Source organism: Aethina tumida, chromosome 3 (assembly GCF_024364675.1).
Source record: "Aethina tumida isolate Nest 87 chromosome 3, icAetTumi1.1, whole genome shotgun sequence".
Lineage (NCBI taxonomy): Eukaryota > Metazoa > Arthropoda > Insecta > Coleoptera > Nitidulidae > Aethina > Aethina tumida.
In genome coordinates this window covers 9,870,333-9,898,155 of record NC_065437.1, presented here as the reverse complement: position 1 = coordinate 9,898,155, position 27,823 = coordinate 9,870,333, and the positions used below count along the sequence as shown (strand labels likewise).

Here is a 27,823-nt window from a genome sequence, read left to right as displayed (position 1 = left end):
TCTAGTATAGTCTAGTTGGCAGGAAAATTTAAAATAAACATATTTGCGAAACGTTTTAATTATTTAGACTTTTTGATAAGATTAAAGGTACCGCTGATTAAATGATTTCATTGAATATTGATGTCCTAATTTATTTTAGTAGATCTGTTGTTGACCGTGACATTTCACCGTTTTTGCATATTGCAATGTTCATATAAAATGAAACACTTCTCATCCACATAATAAATATTGAAAATTGTGTCAAAAACGTTACTGAACATTAACATGAACATGAAAAGATTCGTCTACACATCAGTAAGTTGAATACATCGTTAAACACATCTAGTAAGGATGCACATAAAAATAAAGGTACAGTAATTATTTACCATCGACCACAAAAATGCCACTGGATATTTACTACTAATAAAATATGAAATACCAAGACGAAAAGGTCTAGCGGATTCTTTCAGGGAGGTCCACCGTTTTGTACTGAGACATCAAGACTCTCTTATCGGATTTTTCATCTCCGAGACGTTTATTGGGCTTTATTGCATCGGCAATAATTTTATATTATAATTACGCGCGATTTATCTTTGCACTTATACGTTTGTGTAAATAATTACCGTGATTTATGGTTGTGCCACGTCAAGTGATTTATGCTTTGCTCAATTGTCCACAATTGGCCGATGCGCCACCCTCGAACATTTCTTTTTTGTCCTCGTACTGTAACACCGATAGTTTATTTAACAATTAATTTATTCATTAAAAGTTTATGGGCAAGGGAAAAAGGTATTTTTGGATTTATAAATTCTACATGCAATTACAAATAAAATACCTATACACTATGTCCTACACCTAAATTCAATAGTTTTTCATTCATTGATTTATTTTCAAAAATTTTGACAGAATCGTCTAACTAAAATGTTTGTAAAGCCATCAATTTTGGTGATGGACAGCTCATTTTTGGCACACACCTTAATCGAGGACCATTATTAGTATTTCCGAATTTTATACAGGGTGTTTGTTATTTACATTTAATTTTGTACATCTTAAAACATAATGACCTGAAGCACACTTCAAAATATTTGAAGCAGTGGCTTTTAATGGAAAAAATTAAAAGTTATGAACTTGCCATGTCAACTTCCCGATCTAAACTCTAAATATAGATCCAAATATTATTGACCATCTGATGTTTTCCATGGAATTAATTAAAATACTAATTAAAAATTATTTGTAGTAATAAATAGTAAAAGTTGCTTATTATATTTTTTTTTATTGTTTAACTACATAATTGTTAAATTTATAAAGAGAAGTTAATTTTTTATATACATTTTTATTGAACCTAATAACTAGGACAAAAATTATTTGATTTTTAAAAAAGTTGCTCTACTTTTTACCAATACTGAATGTTAGTTATGTAAATATTAATTTTTGATCAAAAAATGATCAAAATACAAAATTGAACAAAATTTATAAAAGTTTATATAATTTGTAGCTTCCAATTTTATATATTTATATAAATATACAGGATGATTCACTAACTTTTCCGTTAGAAGTTTTTGAAGAATGGAAATAGGTACTGATTTGAAATTTTATTCACAATTATAACTTGACATGAACTACTTTCCTAATTTAAGAAATTTCATTTCTAGTTTTACCGGAAGGGCACATTAGTAAATAAAATAGATATATCAAATCTTATACCTAAACTCAAGTTAATTTTTAACATAATAACCAGGACAAAAATTATTTGAATTTTAAAAAAGTATGACAGACCATAATTTTTTGAAAAATACTAATAGCTCAAAAACTATTTAATTTGGGTCATAGTATAATCATTCTATTTGCAATAATTCGCTGAATTTAAGAATTTAAAAATATACATGGTGTTCTCTTGAAAATAGTAGTTCAAATCAAATTATAAAAATTTCAAATCAATAACTTTTTCAATAAAAGTTACGTGAATCACCCTATACATAATTTTAAAAGTAATGTAGTAGAAATTTTATATATTAAGCATTTATATTTAAAAAATTATAATTGGGCCAAAAATTAGGGCTCGTACAAAAACCAATTTCCAATCTGAAATTCTCTTGCAAAAAAACTAATATAACAAATAAATTAGCCTTATCCAATAAAAATACAGTTAAAAAAAACAGGTGACAAGGAACGAAATTAATGAGCGACAGAAACTTGGTTAATTTAAACGCCGGCCTCTAACAAGTTTCGACTTTATTTTCTTTTTACTATTTCGACGATAACCAAATGTCAGACGTAGATTATATAATGGGCGCATTTATTAAAGCATTTTTTTCATCAATGGATATCCATGATCCAAATTAATTATATGTTCCATTCATTAGATAACAAATTGGACTTAACGATTTTTAATGGCGGGTTATCAATTTGAAGTGCGCTTTAAAATTAATTAGCAATTAATTAAATGTAATATTTTAAGGCGCTACAATTTTTCTGGCATAAAATTATTGATGAGCGGATCTAAGAAAGTTAAAAGGGAATTAATTAATGTGGACTATTTGTTTTTATTGGAGATGTTATAATGAAGGTGCCCATTTTGAAAAATAATTTGACTTAAATACCGTTTAAGGTAAAATAAACATCGTGGACCACCAAAACCCTCGTACGTCCTGCTGGGAATTTTTTTTGAAGCTGGGTTGTTCGGTTCACCACACGAATAAACTCGATTTGTTTTATAACGTTAATAAATCGGTTTTACGTCCATTTTTTTGAGTCGGATGGAGATTTTTTTGTTGTGTAGGTGCACTCGTAAAATGATGATGTGGCAGACCTTTGAATTGCGTTATTGCGTTACTGTCACGATAAATCTAAGCGGAATATTGTCGATAATCTCATAATCGGATTACGATCTTCGACAATTTATAAAAAAATTGCGATTTGCAACGTGGGATTCGTTATAAACAAGCGACTACTTAACCCGTGCCTTTTGCAAATGACGAAAATAAAATTCATACCGTGACGCCATTTTATGGCGTAAACAATTTTTATTACGCAAATACCAATCGTAAAGTAAATTTTTCTCGAAATTTTCAATCGGAGTTACTCCCGAAATAAAATTACCACATTTACTGTGTAAATTTAATGTCATTTCTCTCTGGGAAACAAGCCAGTGCTGAAAGCCAAGGCATGTTAACAATTCTAAAATGTCGTAAAGTTGTAGCCGGTAAAACGAGCTCCTTCCGACGAACACGACACATTCCCATTCATTCATTCATAACAGATTTTAATTTTGCCTTCTAAAATCAATAATTTATCACAACCAAATAAAAATGCATGTTAATAAATCATGTAGTTTCAAAGTTCACCCTTTATTATATTTATCTGGCGGACTGATTTATTGGGACGACCCAATAAAGTTTAAACTTCAAAACCGTCCCTGATCACTTTAGCACAATTCGAAGCTGATTTATATTTGTAGTGCAACTTAATATTCATTTATTCCAGTCAGTTCCGTACATAAATTCGAGGAACGCATGCCAAAAAGTCCGATATGCGGCAAGTAACAGTGAAAGTATAATTCAAGTCTCCCGTTTTATTTTTATCGGCAAAGAATAATGTACAAGTCCGGATTGTGTAATTTCGGCGCCATCGAGTTTAGACGATTTGTATAAAATATTGTGGAAATAAACGGCGTACATATTTTTGTTCACGCGCATTTTAACACAAATATTCTATGAAATGTCTGCCCGTTATTTTTGTTTTGAATTTTGTTTTATGGTCAGTGAGTGTGTGAGTGAATTATTTATACGAAGACATTTATTTAATGGCTTACTGATTTAATGAAAATACGTGTTTTTACAAATTATAAATATAGTTGTTTAACCTTGTTTAATTATTATAACTTAACCGACTTGTGAAAACAAGTAATTAAATATGAAACGATAAAGTTTGAATAATAAAAAAATATTTATATCTTATACTTGCAATGATACCTTCATCTTATAAATTACACTGATATATGTTTAGAGAATTTTGAGTTTAAAATTTATAAAACCATCTTTAATTTGATATTAAAGTCTGGTCACTTTCATAAAGTATGAATTAGTAATTTGCCGTATTTTAAAATTAAGAAATCTTATTCAATTCTATTTGATATTTTTTGGGGTGTCACAAGGATCCAATCTTGGGTCCCTTTTTCTCCATCTATTCATTAATGATTTACCATTCCCATTAATTGAAATAATTTATTGTTTGCTGATGATTACAAGCTTTTTCGTTATGTCAATTTTGTCTCTGATTTACAGTTTTCAAATTATGATGCTGTGTGATTGGTGATGATAAACTAACTTTTAATAGATCTAGTTCTGCATATAAGTCTCTTGAATTGTTTTCTATCCTCTTCAGTGTCTAAAAATATTCAAAATAGTAAACACAGATACAGTCAAGTCTATTTAACATTTTTTGGTATATAACATATCCCCTTCTTCTCCATCTATTTATTAATGATTTACCATTCCAATTAATTGTAATAATTTGTTGTTAGCTGACTATGGTGGGAACTATCGATTTTATTACATGATTAATTAAATTATTAATTTATAATCAAAATTATATAATTTATTAAAATATATATCTGTATTTTTATTAATATTATTTAATTGAATATTTATATTCATATAATAAATAGAGAATACTTAGTATTTATAGTAATTTGTTGACTAAATTTATCGAAATAGTTTTGTTTGATTTAATTCACATTTCGCCGACAAAGTGGCAATCAAAAAAAGTAGTTACTCTTTCAGTTGCTTATCGATTAATTTGAATAATAGTTACATTTATAACATCAACAGATGAGAAAACTCGATAAAGTTTAACAGTTATTCGATTAAAGGAATATTACTATTTTATGTTCATAATAATTAGTAGAGTGACTTGAAAATATAGCACATAGCCTCGGTAGTCCAATTTTAACAAAATTTGGAGAGTCTAACATACATTCCAATGACTTTAATACGAAGGCGTGCAAATTTTGGTCATCTACGTTCTAGTTAGAGACACTACTTATGGAAATCACTGATGAGATGAACGGGAGTTGAGATACACAGTTTAACAATTATTGGAGAGGGTGATTTAAAGAAGGTCGTTAACGGGTCGTCATTTTTCTTACCATCCCTAGTTTGTCATTCTTCTCACATTATAACATTATCGTTAAAGATTGGAACATTTTAGAGAACAACAATTTTGAAGTATGAGTTGGAATGAGGAGATCTTCATTGATAATTCCTATCTTGTTTGGCCTCACATAATGGATGGGTGCTTGTCTAATTTTTAGTAGAGTTAAGCTGACTGCTTAGGAATAAATGTAGAAATTTATGAAACCTCATTTGCTGTCTTAGTTTAGTACTCTAGTTTTTCGACAGGATAATGACCAGTCTCTTATTGTAAAGGTTACTTTGGAATGTGTCCAAGATTCCGATGTAAATTTGTTGCTATGGCCATGGAAACAAGCCCAAGGAGTTATCACCGACTGAACACTTGTAAGATATTGCTGGCAGGAAAATTCATGGAAAGAGAATAAATATTTTTATTTGTCTCTATTACCTCAAACTGACCACTATATCAACGTGTTCTATTTTCTATGCCATCGAGCATGTAAATTACTGTACGTACACCTTTGTTCTTATCAAAAATCATTGAACGAAAACATAAACCAGGAGACTTTTTAGAAAATCAGTTCCATTGTCCGTAAAGTGTATTTTGCGGTAGCGAATTCGAATCGGAGAAATACACATACATTCACAATAGGTAAATAGAAACTAAACGGACACCGGGTTCTCTCCATTGCGGCCATTATCGGTCCGATCGTAAATCACGACTTAATCCTAATTTATGTATTCGCTTTATATTGGTTTTCAAGAAGGTTCCCTGGTCCGCTGAGTATGAAGAATGGTACATATGTTAAGTTCTTAAATGCGTCCTACGCGACGCGTTCGCGTGGGCGTCTTTCGATGTGTTATAAGGTGCTAATTTCTGTGTAACTGGGTGTGAAATTGCCGCACAACGAACGGATTGTTTAATTGGTTCCTACTTTTTTGTGTTCCGTGCGTAATTTTAAGGGCGAGGGCGTAATTACGCGTTAAAAATGACGTCCGAGGACGTGGCTATCAATAATGCGACGTGGTAATAGCCAGCACACTCGACAGAAATAAACAACCTTACGTTCCGTGGAATGAGTCCTTATTCATTTCAGAAATAAATAACGAGAGTTGCGTTGTATTGAATTTCAGTACCCGCATGAGTACGACAAACAGATTAGAATTATTTACCATCCTTTTATAATTAAAGACAGACACATTACTTACAATTTCCACACAAGACGAAACTATACTGTTATTTTCACGTGCGAATGTGTAATATGTTAAATGCAATGTTCTATCTAAAAACAAATGTTTTACATTGGAGGCAAAGTAATCTAAGTTAGGTTGGGAAAAAAGAAGAAAAGTTGGACCAGGTTTGACTAGTTTTGGTTAGATTAACATTAAATATCCAAAGAATAGGCCAATTTTGAGTACTTTTGATTATAGAAACAAATAGTTAAGTAATCTAGGTTAGGTTGGGACAGAAGAGGAAAAGTTGGACCAGGCTTGACTAATTTTGGTTAGGTTAATATTAAACATCTAAAAAATAGGCCAATTTTGAGTACTTTTGGTATTATAGGAACAAAACTTTACTCAAATTATCATCAAAAATGATTTATGTTGACAATTTAACCATTAAAATTTTTAATAAAAGAAAAAAGTAATTTAGAAGAAATTATTTTATATGTATTTTAATAATTTCCTTCTTTTTTATGTAATTATTTATTACTCACTGATACAATTTGTTTAAATAATTAATTAATAAATATGAAAAATTTGAATTAAAAAGAAACGCTTCTCACAATAATAATTTTACCTAAAAATGCGAAATATTCAATTAATATAAATTTTGTTAAAGATTAAATATCTAAAGAAAAGTTCAATTTTGAGTACTTTTGATATATAGATATAGAAACAAAACTTTACTCAAATCATTCCAAAAAATTCAAATGTTTTATCCTGACAATTTATCCATTAAAATTTACAAATTATAAAAGAAAAAAGTAATTTAGAAAACATTATTTTATATTATTTTTTACGGTTTATTTAAAGTTTCTCTAGAAATTTGTATAGTTTAGAATTTTATAATAATATAAATAAATGAGTTTTTAGAAGAATTTCATATAAAATATAAATACAGATTGACACATTAATTTTTATACTATTATTATTAACATAAAAAAATCTTAATTTTGAACAAATTTTCAAATCAGGTATTTCTGGAAGTGACCTTAACTTTGTTATTTACCAAATCATGTAACTTTTTAGACTAATTTAAATTTTATTTAGGTATTTTTTAATCAGTGGACAAATTATTATAAATGAGAAAAAAGTTAATCAAATTATTTTATATCTTATGAATCTTAAACCTAATCATGAGATATTTGAATTTTTTTATATAACTGTGAAGCTTAGGGGTAGATGTAGGAGGTAACTAAGACTAAAAATAAAAAAATAATGACTCTCTCTCTCCCTTAAATTAATTTTGAAACATATTATTATTATTAATCACATTAAAAACTGCCCTTTTATTTCCACAAAATACGAGAACATAGACTTTTTTCGGCCATCATGAATTGAATAATGAATGAAAGAGGCGTGCTGGACTAAGTTAACATCCCGGAACAATTTACATATTTAATGACCACTTAACTTATGAATTATGTCTACCCGGCCAATAAATTCGTGTCTAATCACTTCCAGAATAGGTCGTGATTGTGTATATCTATTAGACGCGAAATGCCACAGTTCAACCAGTTTGATAAATCGTCTGTCCCCAAAGCGATTTTTAATCCGGAGATTATATGCAAATTTTAATTACAAGTATTGTACATTTGTTCAAGGTTTATTTTTAAGCTTTCCAGTACGAAACTTATTTTTAATCGGGGCGATTCAGCTACGGAAATCTCGTGTTTTTATTTCTTAATTGGCGACTTTGTTTTAAATCCAATTACGTCGTTTAATTAGCCGACAATAAACACCGTTCTCGAATCGAAAACATTCAATTGACCTTTCGCAATTAATTACGGTTTTTTGTGTGCCGCTTTAAATTGTGTAGGCAGCTAAAAAATTCGCTCAAACGACAAATAATCTGTGGACAAATACGCGAAGAACTCCCGCGTGTAATTCCCATCCGTTTTTGCCCGAGACCGGTAAATTACCGGCGGTATTAAGCAATCGAACCGACATTCGCACGGCCTGTAATTTTTAAAGCGACGCGACATGCCATAAATAAGTGCGGCCGCGCGTTTTAGTGGCTGAAACATAATCGCCGTGTATAAATTTCCTGAAAAAATAAAAGTGCAAATCGACGCGAAAGGATCGGACGCGGTGATTTATCGTGCCGGCCTCAAAGCTCCGGATTCATTCATCCTGTCACATTCGCGCTCTTTGTGATCTTGTGCTCCTGATGTTTTTACATTCTTGTCTTTTTGTAAATGTGTAATTGGTCGCTTGTTATGTTGTGCATTATCTCTATTATGTTTTTTTATTGTGTGATTTTTATGTTGTGTCAATTTCGTCCTAAGGTACCTTAGGTACATTTCATGTCACTCCTACTTTACGCTGAAGATTCTTGGAGTCTATAGAAGAAGACTGGCTAACTTCTCCTACCTATGATGCCCCCCTTGCTGGAATTGGAATTAGAAGAGTTTTAGAGTAAGAAGGTAAAGGCTATTCCACAAAATCTTACATATACAGTTAAGTAACCAAATTATAACTAATGAAAAATAAAATTAACATATGCTATGAAAGTCCAAAGCTCTAATCCACAAAAATTACAGGTTTAGTCTTTCTCTGTGATCTGTGTGTGTCTTTCTGATCAAATTGAACTTACTTCTTCTGTATATCACTTATTGGTAATACATAAACCTGTTGCAAACCACAAAGTTCTCATTCTTTATCGACGACATTAAAATATGAGAGAAAGTAAAAACTTTCATTCATCATCCTGTTCCACATCCCAAAGTTGTCATTCTTTAATTTGACGTCGATGTTGAAAAGTGAGAAGAAGCTCAAACTGGAGCTAGTAAGAGCCTTCTTTCTTCTGTAAGTCACTGGTTGGCAAGTCGTCATCCTGTTTCGTACTACAATATTATCATTTTTTAATTGGGGCTAGTAAAAAGCCTTCCTTCTTCTGTAAATCATTGGTTTAGGATTCATCATCCTGTTCCACACCCAAAAGTTGTCACTCTTTAATTTGACGATGATGTTGAAATGTGGGAAGAAGCACAATTTGGAGCTAGTAAGAAGTTTCTTTCTACTGTAAATTATTGGTTGGCAAGTCGTCAACTTGTTCCACACTCCAAAATTATCATTTTTTAATTGGGGCTAGTAAAAAGCCTTCCTTCTTCTATAAATTATTGGTTTGGGATTCATCATCCTGTTCCACACCCCAAAGTTGTCACTCTTTAATTTGTCGACGATGTTGAAATGTGAGAAGAAGCACAAATTGGAGTTAGTATAAAGCCTTCTTTCTCCTGTAAATCATTGATTGGCAAGTCGTCATCCTGTTCCACACTCCAAAGTTGTCATTCTTTAATTGGGGCTAGTAAAAAGTCTTCTCACAAACTGAGACTAGTAAGAAGCTTTATTTCTTCTGTAAATCAGTTGTCATCCTGTTCTACATGCCAAAGTAGTTATGTTTGATGACCTTTATAGAAATATGAAGGAAAGCACAAACTAGAGCTGGTAAGAAACCTTCCTTCTCGTCTAAAACACTGGTTGGTACAATTATTGTGATTGTCTACCAACAATTCCATGCAAGCTTTTGGTTTAATCGATTAAAACTTCGAGATTCTTTTGAGTCAAGAATTCTCCTTACCAAATTCGTTTAGATGACCAAAATTTAGACGCTTTCGTCCTAATGACATTTGAACTGAATAAAAGAAGCCTTTAAATACCACAATCGTGAAATAATTTGTTTAAATACACACCTATTTTTGTTAAAATTTGACTTTTGGATGAACGTGTTCATTTTCTATGCCGCTGAGTGCATTTATGCAATGTCGGCAGGTCAAAATACAATTTGTCAAGTCCCGTGTGAAAAAATGACGAAAGGAATCGTGCATTATGCGCTTGATCCCTTTGTGCTGTCATATCCTAGAGTGACGGTACGATTTCTCACTGCGCCGTTTTTTGTGTCTGGGACACCTTGCACTTCTGCATTTGCATCCTGGTTATGCGATCATAAGCGTACATTAATTCACTTTTTGTTACGTCATCTCGAGGATAATAAAATTTTGAAGTTGAGCTTAAGAATATGATGAAAGAAAAAACAAATACCTGGCCAGAAAGGTGGCGAACGTGCGAAAGACTGGCCATTTCGAAAGTGATCACAATTTTAAACACTGCACTGAACTTTTGTTCGACGTGGACGAAAGAATGGACCGCATTAGATTACATATTTTATCCGTTCGTTATTTTCTCACCTGAAAAGCAACAAATCTGGTTTGCGCTCTTGTTTTACCAGCGGTTTCGTTTATTTTCCAAGTGACCAGATACATAAATTAAATGTCATCCGAGGCCGCAAATCCCGTGCGATTAAAACACCGAAAAACCAAGACTGCGGAGAGTTCGAAGAAAATGTAATATCTTTATTTTGGACGATTTGCATATAATTATAAGTTGTTAAAATCGTCGGCAAATAAAGCAAAAGGAAGGTTTAATAATAGTATCTCGTGGTAGTGGAAATGACGTTGCCGGACCACCCATCGTGCACCGTACAACTTAGCCCGATTGTTAAGAGATTGTTTATCTGGGCCTATTTAAGTTCGGTCGGTGCCGTTTATTTAAAATAACTGATAATTTGCGGACCAACTCCTTCAATATTCGAGGGTCCCCGTTTTTATTTGCCTTTGATGAGTGGGTAATCAGACGATGATTTGTTTAAGCAGATTGTAAAATTACATATAGACCTTGATTTTAAAATTTCTAATGTAAAGGTTGAGGCTTTCGTGACCATTGTTCCATATCTATAGTTGTTCGGGTTTATTGGTCGACATTGGAATTATCGAGAAAATTCGAAAAAGTTTGACAGTTATTCGATTACTATTTTATTTTCATAATCATAATAAATGGTTATTACTGGTTTACTTTTGCACTATATTTTTTCTTCAATAGTAGAGTGACTTGAAAATAGATCACATAGCCTCAATAGTGCAATTTTAACAAGATTTGGCAAGTCTGACATATGACTTTAACACGGTGTGCATATTTCGGTCATCTAAGTGAGTTAGAGACACGACCTAACAATTATTGGAGATGATGATCTAAAGAAGGTCGTTAACCATCGTTTTTCTTCTCACATTATAACACCATCGTTAAAAATTGGAAAATTTTAGAGGACGACAATTTTGAAGTATGGGTTGGAATGAGATCTTCATTGATAGTCCCGATTTTGTTTGGCCTCACATAATGGATGGGTGCTTGTCTAATTTTCATTAGAGTTAAGCTGACTGCTTAGAAATAAATGTAGAAATTTATGGAACCTCATTTGTTGTCTTAGTTTAGGACTCTAGTTTTTCGACAGGATCATGACCAGTCTCACAGACTGAACACTTGTAAGATATTCCTGACAGGAACATTCATTGTTGATATAAAAACAGTATGAATGTTATGTTTTAATAAGATTTTTCCAATTATATCGGTAACTTCGGTACATATACATGGGAGAAAAGCTTTACTAATCGTGGGCTCACTAGTTAGATCTTTAGTAATAGTATGAGGTCTCATTGTACGTCTTATTTCTGAGCGTTTGTATATATTGGGCTGTATTGTTTTTTCCAAGTGTTCTTGTTCTTCAGCGAGGTGGTGTGTGACACATATCCTTTTGGCTCGTTCAGTTAGTATTTTGATGGCCCTTGTTTTTGATTAGGAGGGTGTGTGTAGGTTTTTGGTATACTATACTATATGGTCTAAATGTTCAACCACTTTTTTTATTAGAACATCCAAAAAAGTATTTGGTTCTCCTGCTCCAATTCCATTGTGAATTTGATATTGTTATGTTGAGAGTTTAGGTATTTTAGAAACTGATCTAGTTTTTCTTGTCCACGTTTTCATATCACGAATGTATCATCGCTTTTTGTTCAAACTTTTGCATGAAAATATATATTTAAAATTAATCATTAAACAACATTGAAAGGTTTCCATCATAAATAATGATTGTCTTCAATCAGTTAATGCATTCATACGCAATGGATGCCTAAAATATATATAAATAAATGTTCAATTGCACTTACTCAATAATCATAAATATAATTTACATTCAGTTAAATAAAATGCATGGCGAAATAATGACTTGTTATCCAACTACGGCGACTGGATTATTGCAACGAAGCTGGCGGGGAACAGCTAATTTGTTGTAAACTCTTAACTTTATCTAAAATGTTGCCGTTTCCGCCAACGTTCAGCCATGATAAACATTTTAATTTATTATAAGCGATGCTAAACAATTATATTGTAACATTTCGCTTCAGTTCGGACGTGGACCTTTGAGACGATATCTCTTATAAATAACATTTGTTAGTTTGTTAGATAGGCTGTAACAAGTCGTAATGGGTCGATGCGGCCATAAAGCAACCGAATCGGGTGGTTAGACGGTGGATTGTTGAAAAGTTTACCACGCAGATAGTAAAACAGTAAAACACAAGCGGCAACGAGACACAAGTAACCATACCGAATGGCAAGACGTGTATAACGAGCTCGAAGAAAAACGGTTCAACGTCTGATGTTTAATGTTAATGGTTACAAAGGTGTGAATATCCCACTAAATCTACCAGTAGATCCAACCCTCGATTTCGTTTTGAAATTTATCGTTTTTTCCAATACCTTCACTACCTTAAAATATGTATTCGTATTCGTCGTATTCGTCGTATTCGTATTCGTCCAGTAATTTATTTAAATCGTTTTATCAATGTATGCGGAGTATTCCGACACCATAACCGACACTGTACAGGCAGCAATTAAATAAGTAATTAACATGGGTTTTTCATTAGAAAAATACGTCGTGGCCGTAGATTAAACTGAATTTATTTAGTGAATGCGTGTACACAAGTTTAGCTTTTTAAGTTTTACCGTACCCAACATTTACATATTAATTAATTGCATGAATTAATTAGATGCGCACATATTAAGGAAATAATTCGAGTTTTCTAGATAATTAATAAATGCAATAAAGGGACATTTTCTGAATAGTTTGAGCCGCGTTACAAAGTAACCAGTTATTAGAGATTTCTACTTAACGTTGTCCCATGTTCTACACTCTCTGTTTCTGGGAAGGTTCAGAAAATTGTAACTCATGTAATAGTTGGGAACTCTTATTGGACGCAACTTAGTTAGAAAGAACTGTCTGATTTAATATTTGATTTATTTTTATATATCACATTTTTACTAAATAGTTATTCTAAGGAAAAATATTGATCAAATTAATATAAAATATTTAAATAAAAACTGTTAAGTAATGTTTAGTAATATATTTTTTTAAAACAAAAACAAAGTTTTAAAAAATTGATAAAGTTAATATAAAATATTTAAATAATAACTATTAAGTAATATATTTATTTCTTTCTGAAATTTTAAGTCTTTTAAAAATACCTCAGATAGTTACAATTTTTTTAAAAACAAAGTTAAAAAATTGATCAAATTAATATAAAATATTTAAATAAGTAATATTTAGTAATATATTTTTGATTGATACTTTTTCAATTACTAAAGTAATCATCTTTTGAAATAAGAATCCAATAATTTGACTGAAAAATATTCTATTTTTGTTATCTTTTGTTTGAAAATAATCTGTAATAAATTTTGTATGTAGCTTTTTAAATTATTAAAAAATGTTTCAGTCATTTTATGAAATAAGAACCCAAAATTTAACCGAAAAGTATTTTTTTTTTGTCTCAACGCTTGCTTAATCTTGCCTGTTACTTATCTTGCTTTGAAATTTCAGAAATTTATATCTTTTAGAAATACCTCAGATAATTATAATATTTTTAAAAAATGTTTTAAAAACTTAAATTAAATTAATATAAAATTTTTAAATAATTATATATTATATACATTATTTAAATATTTTAAATTATTTAAGTATGTTTCAGTCACTTTTTGAAATCCAGAAAATGTGCTGAAAAGTATTTTTTTTTTTTGAAAATAAACTACATATTTTAATTTACTTTAAAATTTCTGAAAAATATGTGTTTTAAAAAACGTCAGTTATTCTGTTGAACAATATTGATCTAATTAATATATAATTTTTAAATAATAATTATTTTTACATAATTATAATAACATATTAATTTTAAAATTAACAATCCAAGAATTAAAAAGTTTTTTCATGTTTGGCCTTTTTTAAAACTCAATTTTAATCAAATTACACCAAATAAAATATTATTCTAAAACATTGTCTTCATATTTTTGTTAACAAAATTGTTTCTCTTGATATTTTCAACAAGTGTACGAAATCTGTTATTTGATTTTATTTTCTCATAATTTTTAGTTTCCTTAAACTAAAACTTGTACATATATTTTCGGTTCTATAAAAATAAGCTCTGTAAATTACTGAAAAAAAGACGCTTCGAAGGTTGTTTGAAAATAAATAGTAAAGGTTGTTTGAAATTCCTGAAATTTCAATTTCTTTTTAAAATGTCTGTCTGTTAAATATATTGTTTTCAAGTACTTTTATCATAATTATATAAATGTACTGTAAATAACTAATGAATATGAAGTAATATATTTTTTGATGATAAGTATCCAAAATTTGACTGAAAAGTATGTTATCTTTTATTTAAAATTATGCAATGTACATTGTGAGATTTGTTGGAAAATATAAATGATAAATACATACTTTCATTTTGTCTTGTTTTCAAATTTCTGAAATTTTATGTCTTTAAAAATACCTCAGATAATTACATTCTTAAAATTTTTACTTTACCAAATTTAAAATTTATAAATAATTATTATTAAATAATATTGAGTAATGTATTTTTTGATAACAGTTTTTTTAAAGTATTAAAATATGTTTCAGTCACTTTAGTAAAATAACATCTAAAAATTTTGTATGAAATCTGATATTTAATTTTATTTTTTCTCAATTTTCAGTTTCCTCAAACTAAAACTTAGTGAAAAAAGACGCTTCGAAGCTTGTTTGTAAATAAATAGTAAAGGTTGTAGAGTGTGTGTGTGTGTGTGTGTGTGTGTGTGTGTGTGCTTGGAGTGAGGATCGCGAAAACCAGGAAGCGATTATTCGCCACATCGTACGACGAGTCGGAATAAATCAGCGACGTGTCCTAGAACCGCATGAACCGCATTGGCAGTCAGTTATATCACGCCTATTGACCATTCTCTATTTACATCAAATATTAATTAGATATCAAATAGTGCCTTTCGCCAGTTGGCCTGGGACGGGCATGCGCGTACGCGTTTTGTTTATGCGCGTACCATTAATTTTCACTAATTATACACACACACATACACACATACGTACATACAATGTCGAGACATGATTAATGAAATTTATGTACAAATTGCCACTATGCATAAATTAATGGGCGCATTACGTAGTCGAGTGTTTTTCCACCGTTTATTAATGAAGAGAAAATGCTAATTCAATTACGTCGATTTTTTTCTATTCTTCCAAAGAAAACTTCAACTCCAACTACGATTCTTTGTGTCCTACAAGTGTTAATAAACCAAACCAATTTCCAGACATAAAAATCAGCGGCACAATGCTACATTGATACCGATAATTATTATTCACAGCTCATTGCTCGTCGATAAAATCGGCGACTGTTTACAGTTTTTTTGAGACGGGAAATCTCATCATAAAAGCAAACGGTCGTACGGATTACATTGTGGATTATCGCGATCGTAAATCTCTTCGGCTTATTAGTATATTGAATAATGCACAAGTGAGAAATTATTTTTCCAATTTGTTGACCGTCTGACGATTTAATTTTAAAAAATATTTTCCGTGCTTTGCATGATAATTTCAAGTGGGAATTTTTATCACGGACGCGAAAATTTCAAGAGCGTTACACAAGGTGAAAATTGCTATAAAATAATGATTAGATTAATGTTAGATTACAGAATTTTTTAATCATTCAAAAAGTCAATAAACATCGTTCAATTATTCTTAATAATTGTACCATTAAAATGAATTAATTCAAGAATCATGTTTGAAACCAAAAATTAAGTTAAAATGGTAAATTTATTTATAATAATAAAAATATATACATAAATAAATAAAAATTTATACATTTTATTAACAACATTAATTAAGTCTAATTAAAACAAATTAGAAGGGCTAATGAATATAAAAAAATAAATTTAAATTGTTTTAATGATTGATAATAATTTTATCTAATAAATAATTTTATAAAATGCTTATTTAAAATAAAATAAAATTTATAAATTGTATTTTAAAACAAAATACATTTGATTAATTGTTTAATAGAATATGAATTTTTAAATTAAAATAGTGTCAAAATTGGTAAAATTTATAATAAAAATATAAAATATATATTTGGAAACAAAGTGTATAAAAATATATATTTCCCAACTAAATTGGTCTAACAACCTATTTGTAACCAAAAACTATCAAAAGCTAAAAAATTATATGTTAATGCTTTTAATTTTATAATTTATTTACTAAAGTTTACAATAAAAGTACTTAAGAGTCGTGACTGAAAAAATTAGAAGAGTTAACAAGTATATATATAGTTATTATTTATAATTTTATCTTATAAATAATTTTATTAAAATGTGTGTCTAAAATAAAATTAAATAAATAAATGCTTTTAATTTCATAATTTATTTACTAAAGTTTTCATAATAAATCAAACATAACAAACATATTTTAATAATTTAAAAAACTATCATCAAAAAATATATTACTTAATATTTGTTAGTTATTTAAACATTTATTAATTTGATTAAAATAGTTGAAAACAATATATTTAACAGATATTTTTAAAACAAATTGAAATTTCAGAACTTTGAAACAAATATATTAGTATCAATAAAAATGGAAAGAAGACTAATTATTATAATAATATAATAATTAGTAATAATAAGTACGAATATTCAGTATATTGAGATAAAGGTCTGTAATTTATATTAAATAATAAAATCAAAAAAACAATTAAAATATTATTATATAATATGTTGTCAAATTTTGCTGAACATAAGATAAATTATGAACTATTGAATAATAAAATAATATTTGTGTTACATTAGTATAAAAATCTCGGAGTTTCCTCATAGTAAAATTGTCTGCGATGTGCGTAGTTTGAGTAAAGATATTATAAGAAGACCCAACAAAAAGTTCTCAAAATAGATATGTCAATTAATATATATCTGTTAAAATACCCTGTATATACTTAAATACTTTAAAGAGACATCAAAATTCAATATAAATGTCAATTATAAACGAAGGCTAACAAAATATTTATCTTGTATTGTTTAAACAATTGTTAAATTAAACATAAACACCGGCTAAATATTATATAATCTAGTAATTATCACCTATAATTTTAAATAATTTGGAATTAGTTGCGAAATTCCAACATTTACCACATTCACAGTAATTAAAAAGTGTAAAATTGTGTCTGTGGGAATGTTTACGTTAGCAGCAGTTTTAAATGTTATCCCCCCAATTCGATGGAAATAAATCATTGTCTGAGATTCCGGTGAAACGCTGCGGCGACAAAAACATGTGTCGGTCGAATCACTATGGGAAAAAGGAGACGGTAGTAAACCAAACATTGGTGGTCTAGTATCTAGGGCTTGGCCGCTAAATACCTGGTAATTTGCGTGAGAACGGTCCTTTTTTCTGATGTTTAGTGGGTGCTCGAGGCTCCGGACACGCCCTCATCGCACTTCGGAGCCTCGCAAGAAAAAATAAAAGGAACACCATCCATGCTACTGATGCTCGAAGCCAACTAATTGACTGATCGATTCGTTCGTTGGGTGCATCATTGCGAAATCGTTGTCATGGGTTTTAGGTGTAATTATCTTGGAATGAGACTCTTAAATATAATTATAAAAAAATTATAAAATAATATTTTGGTGATTTTGAGTGCTTCCCAATTGATGGGTACTATTTTCAGATACATTTATTCAGACAATGTGGAGTCAATCGTCACAGAACTTGTATGAAATTTTTCAATATTTTATAATTTAAGATAATATTCATATAAATATTTCCAATATATATTAAATAAATTAAAATTCATTCATAAAAAGCACAAATCATTCACTTATTAAAACTAAAAAAGTTATAAGAAATAACTGAAATTTTATGGAGATTATGAAAGAAAATTGTGATGCCTACAATTTATTAACAATTATAAATTTTCTTCATAAACATATATAAAATAAATATTATTAAATAAAAATTACACTGAAAGAAATGTGGGACATGAAACACCACTGACTAATCGAAGAAAACAAATATTATATATTTTTTTTTCAAAAAATAGTCATCAATATCCGTTGAAAATGTCTTACTAAATTCGATTTATCAAGTAATTATTATCATACATATTAATTATAATTGCATGTAAATAAAACCTAATGAATGCATCGAAAAATATATATATTTCAATTTTTTTAATAAATTTATTCGTTTTAAACGTTTAATATATCTCTCACCGCAATAGCAAAGTTTGAGACTAGCATGTATATATATACAGTGCTAATTATATTTAAGCGGAAGGTATGAGCCATTACGTGTAACTCCAAAATGAACAATCAGCAACATATTCAACATATCTGCGTTAATGGCAGCTATTACCTTCTTTTTTCACTTTTCTTTGCCACTTGTTAAATTTATAAAATATTTGATAACAATAAAAAGTGTAAATTTTCGTATTAATTTATGCAATTATTAAAGTTATAGTTAAGAAGCATAAATAAAATAGTTCAAAATTTAAAAGTTTACTTAAAAATATAGAGAAAATACAAAAAGAAATGAATATTTGATATTAAATATATCAGTATTCACGCTACAAGTTACCAATGTTGCTGAATACTTGTTTCGTATTTAAGTAAATTCAAAATATGAGCGAATAAGAGGTTTGAATTGTTACGGATAAGAGGGAATTACTATTTTATAAACATGCAGTGACAATTTAAAAATTGTATTTGAACCGTTAACAATAACTTTGATCTCCTTTTTGCGCTTTTAATAAATAATTATAATGAACTACCAATAACTGCCAACAACACGTAGAAGGTTTTGAGGTTCCTAAACAATACAATGAATGTATTTCGATAAAGGATTCTAATAAACTCAAATCTTTAAAAAAAAAAACAAGAAAAGAATATGAGGATAAACTTAACATCCAAAAAAGAGAGTTCACGACATATCTTCTAAATACCTTATTATATCTGTTTCATCCTATTTAATTCTAGTTATTCTTTGTTTGAAATATTACAGAGTTTTTAATAATGACCACAATAAAAAATCTTTGTTAAATTCTGTATAATTTCAGGAGCTCAAAATGGAACAACGAATAACAATGTGTTTAACAGGAGTGCGAAATAAACTAAAAGTCCTCACCTTACAACATTATGGCACCTGAACAGAAAAGCTGTCGATAATCTGTAACAAAAAAACACGTTACAAAAGGCAAACGCCGTAAAAAATACAAAATAAATCCTATTTATAGATCACGGTGGCTAGATAATGCTTATACGGGGTGTGTCAAGGTTGGCGGGTCGTTTTCAAGTAGAAAGCGCAAAAATAATCTTACATGCATTATTAGTGTGCCTTTACAGCTTTGCGCACTGTTTTATGTATCATGTAAATTGTGGGAACCATAAAATAAAACACTGCCGTGGAATTTCCTCAACATTCTCAATTTTACTACTTGAAATTGTATAAATAAATTCGTTATGAAATTCTCGCATTATTTCTTAATATCGGATCCGTTTCAGTGAGATACATTGTGGTGCGCCATTTATTTACTCAAGCAGTTGAGCAGTTGAGCAGTTGAGCAGTTGAGAGATCATAAAAGCATTCATTAGCGTTGGGTTTTTTTGCGTGTTTATTACTAAGTACCCCCCATTAAAATAGTCTGAATGCATGTTACTTGCACATACTACGTAATATATTGAATTGTGAATAATGCAAGGCATTAATGCAATGAATAACATCCATTTATCATTATTACTGTTTGATATTTAGAACAATTCCACCACTAACGAGAGGATAAGCGTTTACCGTAATGGATAAGGTGATTGATGTTTTCTAAAGTCGATGTAAATTGCACAAGTGAAGTTGCAACAATGTGCCCATTGATTGTTTAAACTACGGGAATTCACCGATAGTTGCCAAGTTTATTTGAACAATAACGGACAATTAAGATATCGCAATTTATCACCAACCTTTTTCCTTACTTAACTAACGAACTCGTCTCACCTCCTCGTTTTCTGTTTGTGAGATACGTTATTTCGGTGCCAAAATAACGACACCGTTCCTCTCCAGTTACAAATTGGATAAACATCTACCAACATAAATTTGGCATCGGTACATGGGTACATCGAATTTTATGACCCAATTAAACAAACACTGTTTCGTGTCTCGTGTGAGAGAAAAAAATGAGATGTTCGTTGGTGCAATTCATGCCGTTCCAACTCTGTGCCGACATTAATTATCTTAATCCGAGCATATGATTACTTAAAACTATAAATGTCAGTCAATTCATCATCCACTTAATGACTTAATTAATGAGTGTGTAAACCGTCGATTAAAGGCGGCATCCGAGTTTAATTTCTATCAGGCTCCGCTTTGGTATTTCTGCAACGTCGAGACACGACGGGAATCGCGGCGGATTTCATAAAAATCTCGACGATGAATGGAATACGTACTTAAAGTATTGGCAGAAAGTGGAGGAACTTTTTTAAAATTTAAATAATTCTTGTCCTGATTATTATGTTAAAAAAAATGTATGTTGAAAATTAACTTCCCTTTATAAATTTAACAATTACATAGTTAAACAACGAAAAAAACATCCAAATATTTTTTTACATGGAAAGCAACAGATGGTCAATAATATTTGGATCCATATTTTACCAGGCCTCTTGCAGAACCATGAATAAATGTTGTTAATCACTATAATCTTTATATCGTATTTTGTTGTTCACTATCTCCCATAAGTTTTCAATTAATTAATAACATTAATTTTTTCCTTTAAAAGTCACTGCTTCAAATATTCTGAAGTGTGTTTCGAGTCATTATCTTATTGAAAATAAAGTTTTAGTGGCATATTTTTATCTGAATGCGGTATCATGTTGTTCCTGAATATTTCTTTATACACAAAATGATCCATGATACCCTCTATTCATAGGGGAGGATCCATTCGAAATCCTGAAAAGCAGCCCCATACCATTACCGACCTGTTGCCGTGTTTAACAATGAGTATGTTAAACTTTGGGTTAAACTTTTCATGAATAGATCGCCTTATATATAAAATCTCATCACTGCTAATCAGATTAAACTTGAATTCATCACTCCAGATCGCTCGTTTCCAATCATTTAATGTCCAGTGTAAAAGGGACCTGGTAAAACTCAACTCCGGCTCGTCTGTCATCAGATAGTTGAGCTGACCTTCTCGCATGAAGACCCCTTTGTAGTAATCTACCTCTTACAGTTCTTAAAGAAACATTAATTCCAAGTTGTGTCTCAAGTAGACCTTTTATTTAGCTGGAATTCAGGAAAGGATCTTTTTTGGAGTAGAATAAAATTTATTTATCCTGATACCTATTGCTTTTTCTTGGTCTTTTAGTTTTATTTTTTCCTTCCACATCACCAAATATTGAAAATTGTTGTAAAACGCGTGTTTCGATCGGACGATATTGATTTTCCTTTCATCGGATTGAAAGAACGATACAATCCGTGATTTTAATTCGGAAAATAATTTCTTTCCACGAGGCATTATATTAACTCAGTTTACTTTGGTGTATACAGTAAAACTAAAAATTACTGTGGATTTTGTAGAGATTAGTGACATTTAGTAAAAAGTTGATATACTTTTGGCCAGCTGAATAATTAGTTTTTTGATTTGTAACAAGCAGAATTATTTTTAATACAAGAAATATTCACCGATATTTTTGTATACAATGTGTTAATAATTGGTATACATTATATTAGATTTGCATATACAGGACGGTAGAAATTTATATATTTTTAAAGTTGCTCTTCTTTCTGCCAATTTCACTCTAAAAGCTTCCAATTGGATTGAGGTCTGGTCTTTGTGCTGGCCAAGATATTATATACACTACTTGAGAATCAAACCACTCTTTCACTAAGCTTAGACTCTTAATAATTATAAACTTAATTTAAATTAAAAAGAATCATTATAAATTATAGTAAAATTATTATGTTTTTTATAATTTATTGAATTTAAATCACTAATTTTGAATACGCCCTCATATAGCAAGGAACGACCGACTAAGTACTAATAAGAAAAATGTAACTTCTGTAATATTTCCTTTATTTATTTATTTGAATTAATTTTATTTCATTTCAAACATTTTTATATTGTTAATTTTAATTTTGATATAAAATTTAGATTATAAACGTTTAGCTCAATTTATTTCTGTCACATCTCGATTAATTAATTAACAAGAAAAGAAACAACTTTGATAAAAAACGTGGTAAAACTTCAAATAACAAAAACAACTTAACAACCTATCGATTAAATTAACATCTTCTTACCACATTCAATTTACTAAACGCCGAGTACGGATAATAAAGCCACAACATAAAAATTTACAGTAAAAATCCACACTTGATCGTTAGTTAGGTATGTCGTTAATTCATACGATTAATCCTAAACGTTTAAAATTAATTATTTGCCGTCTGGGTCAATAATAACGCCTCACGTCTTTCACACACACACGTGGATTAATTACCGTTCATTTATCCCTATTGTTGAGTGAATCACGAACGGCGATCAATAAAATTTATTAAGTGATGAACAATATGTCCTTTCGATCGGAACCGAACCAAGGAGCAATTACTTTTGCGGCCTTCACTTAATAAATATCATTTAATTATGTCAAATCTATAATTAAAATTGTGCATTTTGTAGTCGTAAATTGTAATTAATATTTGTAGGTGATTTCAACGATAGATAAAACATGAAACTTGTCTGAAATTTGTTGCGGCATTTGAACAGACCGATTTTTGTACTTGGGTGGTAAATGTTACTTTTTAACAGTCAAATGATATTTATTGTTTCCAGTTTTAATTGGTCGTAAGTCGTTTTAATATTTTTTATACGTACACTAACATGTGTAACATATTAAATTTGATGTGGTATTAAACCGTTTTATTTCATATAAATGTCAGTACAAAGGATAATTAGTGGCCGCTATAAATAACATTTCGAATTATAATATGTTTCATGGTTTTTAATTTTTGTTGTCAGTTGAGTCCTTCAGAAGTCTGTTAGAATATTTTAGAGCACATAAAAATGTTAAAAGATGACATCTAATTATTATAAAAGTGGACAATAAAATAAATTATATTTGTCGTAACCACAATAAATTATCTAAAGAAACTCTAGTTTTTATACGTGTACCAATTATATTAGAATAATTGTAAATTAATAATATGCAGCTACCATTTGTATGCAAATAAAAATTACCATTACAAAAATCGATTTCATATTTATTGGTTTATGTTTATTTATTAAGTGCCTCTTTATTTAACCAATAATTATGATTATTACACAATGTAAAACAAGGCGTAACCACATGTAATTTTTACGAATAAATCTTTCAACAGACGATTTATTTATTAAGAAACGATAAATTAAAACTGGATCACAATATTATACTTTCTGATTTCATGCGTTTTAAGTGATTTATTGCATCGAAAAAATGCACAACTAATACATTTTCAAAACCTTAGCTCCGTATGAATCATCGCATAAACAATAACCAATAAATAATTGCATTTTTTCCCACACGTCGTCATTTACATGCATAATCGTTTAATTGTGTCTAGACACTGTGACATAAATCAGAATTTTGCATTTTTTCTTCTTTCAGGAATCCTATTTTGAAATTTAACCGGTGATTTATGGGCAGTTAAACAACCCTCAACACCGCAAAAATACTCTTAAAATCACTTTAAATGTGTCAGGTAATTCTTTGGAACGGTGTTTAAACTTACTAGGTATTCGTGTCGTAAAAAATGCATTTTTTAAAATATTATGTGCTTTTATAGCTTTTATTAGTGGAAATATTTGTCATTTTAAAAAAAGCAATATCTTGAGAATCGTAAATAGTTAAGATGAACTGATGATGATTGATTTATTGAAATTTGAAGTTGTCCATAGTCAATATATACAATATGTACAGAACTTATTCATTAATATAGATGTTTATGGTGAACGGAAAAAGTACTGATTTAAATCTTTATAACAATTATAATTTGAATTGAAGTACTTTTCTAACTTACTTTAAACAAAACTGTATTTCGGGGTACTCCGGAAGTGATATAATCATTGTTATTTTCAACGGGACACTCTGTATTGATTAGTAAATTTTAAGTATTGATTTAAAATTTTTATAACTGTGATAATTTGAAATGAAGTACTTATCTAACTTACTTTGAACAAAACTATATTTCCGGGTTCTCCGGAAGTGACACCAACGTTGTTACTTTCAACGGGACACTCTGTATTGATTAATAAATTTTAAGTATTGATTTAAAATTTTTATAACAATTACAATTCGAATTGAAGTACTTTTCTGACTTATTTTGAACAAAACTGCATTTCCGGGTTCTCCGGAAGTGATATCATCGTTGTTATTTTCACCGGACACTCGACGTTGTATTGATTAGTAAATTTTTAATATTGATTTAAAATTTTTATTACAATTATAATTTGAATTGAGGTACCTTTCTAACTAACTTTGAACAAAAGTGCTCAAAATGTGACACAGTAAGTCTAATGGAAATATATTTATTTTAAGCGAATGATGTTGAACAAGGATAAGTCTAAACGTTCCTCTGAGTACCTGAACTAAACGAAAGCAACAAAGATGGGCATGAATGAATAAATTAATGATTTTTGTGGGTCGCAAAACGCATTGATCGCAAGAGAGCAAGAGATGCCGGGTGTCGGGCGTGACAGTTGACCATTGCAGCAGTCTGTCGGCCGTCTGCCAGTCCAATCACCTCGGCTACCACTGCAAAATTCCACGATATACCCACATACTGATAGGTACCACTATAAACTCGTGTGCGAGTGTTTTTAACCTCTTGCCATCACCATTTCACGGGCAAAACGACGCCGGATCGTTTTCCTTTGCCATGGGAAATTAATTAATAATCACCGTCCTTGTATTGTCTTCGGATTAATTGTCCACGGTCGTGATCAAAGCAGAATAATTTTATATGTTAATCAACACGACCGACTCACGTGGTGCGTTTTGCCTTTAATGATGAAAACGCCACCATTTCGTTTGCGAACGTTACAAACAATTCGTAGAGTACAGACAAAACATTCGTAGCCCAGACGTTTTTATTTCGTCCAATGTTTATTATTGCGTCTTGTGCGTATTGTTTACATTACATTTAACTGCTCATTGTTTTGACTGATTCATCCTATTAATCTTCGAAACGGTATTAGCACGTATCGCATTAATCACCGTTCGTCATCCAACAAAACACAAAGCATTCAACTGATATTTCCACATTAGACGTTAATTTTATCAAACGGGAGAAAGAGACTGCATTAATTTATGGGAGTACTCACACTCCCTAGATTCAACGTAATAAATCCAGCATCGCGTTCACTTTGATTCTCCGATCGCAAGACGAATGTTTATAAATCAACGTAACAGTGGCATTTATTTGTACGATTGAATTATGATGTTAGGTTCTCGACGTCCATAAAGCAACAATCGATTTTTTACGTACGCTCCTTCAACAATGGCCACTTATCAAATCCGAGACTCTGTCATGTTTCAAAACGTCGAGGGTTTTCGATGTCTGGCAATCGTCTGCTGCGATCATTTTTTCAAAGTGCTTTGATTGTTCGTTATTTGTTTCCGGGCAGATTCGAGTAGAGGTTCTATTAGAATTCTGTTTGGACTTGCTTGTTATGGGAAACTATGATTTGGTGAATCATCAGTCGGGTCAATTCATACAAAATCGATAAAGATTCATTCGAGTTTAATTAAATTTATTGATTTAACATTGTAAAATAACTAAGTTAAAAGAATACAAATAGGTATTTAATTTGTAAACTGAACAAAAATGAACAATTTGAGTGTGATGGTGACCTCATAATTAAAAAAATATCAAAAGTCATCTATGCAGATCATCGTTATATTTATTAGAACACCCTGTACAATACAGGAAAGTTTATTTTAATTATACACATTAACCAAGGACCGTCCTATAATGAGTCAGTATTACTACTGCCAAATGCAGGATGTTCGTTAATTATGTTTAATTTTGTGCATCTTAAAACATCAATGATTTTATTATTTTAAATGGAACACCATGTGTATGTTATGGTGCATGTAAGTGAAGGAATTTCACCAACTTCCTTTCTTCCAGAATATTGATCGAACACAGATAAAGATTTTAAAAGATTATCTTACCAACAGAATGAACATATATATAATATTATAAAATACATTTTCTATATGTTTGGCAATTTTCCAAGCTCCAAAACTACATTTGAAGATGAATCTCTTCTCTTGTTTCCTAGGGTTGTTATCTACAAAAATTGAAGGAATTTCAATAACTTCCTTTCTTCCAGAATGTTGATCAAAAACAGATAAAGTTTTTAAAAGATTATCTTACCAAGAGAAAATTCTGAAGAAGCAATATCGTTTTTTAGTTTAATAAACAACATTTTATATTTTTGGCAATTTTTAAAGCTTCAAAAATATATTTGAAGATGAATATCTTCTGTCGTTTCCTAGAGGTGTGGAAGAATCAACTTCTTTTCTTCTAGAATATTGATCAAAAAATAATTTGTTTAAATAATTGATTTCAGTGTTAACGTTGATATTTCATCAACACAATCCATTAGTGCGTTAATTTTAGTTGTTTTCAAGTTTTTCAATAATTTTTTCAAAATTCTGTCATGAAATTGACAAATAACTGGTTAAAAAACTTTAATTTAGAGGTTTTCCTGAAAATTCGACTGATGGAGGCAAACAATTTGTTACAATTACCAGTAAAAATGTTTACATCTTGGTAATATTGCCAACCATTTTCATTCGAGTTTTTGAAACGTGTTATTTATTGAATTTTACTTCATAAACAATGTTTTTTTGTCTAGATTAGGTGTGAATTAAATTGTGAGATGACGAGTGAAATTCGTACGTACAGCGAAAGACGACAGAGGAAAAGCAACCTGTTGATCAACCGGCGGCGCACTAATCGATATTCCAAACGTGAAAACCAAATATTGTCGTTCTCCTCTTCGGTCGCAAACAAATAAATATGGCACATCCGAGTAATTAGCGTGAGTGACAAAGCGGGAACCGCGAACCGCTATGCACATTGCGACGCATTTCTCGAATTCCGCAGACAAAACGCCGGCGTTTGTCACACCTCCTTATGAAAATAATTATTACTTAACGCAACAGTTGCGTGTCTGGTGGTGTCATATCATTCGAATAAAGTATCATCCGAGTAAAGGCGAAGTGTACCCGTACGCGCCCGAAGTTCTCGTGTTCCCATTCAAAATTAACGC

At 30.1% G+C, this 27,823-nt stretch overlaps 1 protein-coding gene across 3 annotated transcripts in view; it reads right to left on the bottom strand.

Annotated features, from left to right (window-relative positions):
• The window catches only part of LOC109608618 (uncharacterized), a 107,778-nt gene that overhangs the window by 20,491 nt on the left and 59,464 nt on the right, over positions 1–27,823 (bottom strand). For 2 of the 3 annotated variants that reach the window (XM_049965585.1, XM_049965587.1), the window contains one exon: positions 19,651–19,692. The gene's annotated coding sequence lies outside the window, so the exon portion shown is untranslated. The remainder of the gene's footprint in view (positions 1–19,650; positions 19,693–27,823) is intronic. The other variant, XM_049965586.1, reaches the window with a different exon arrangement.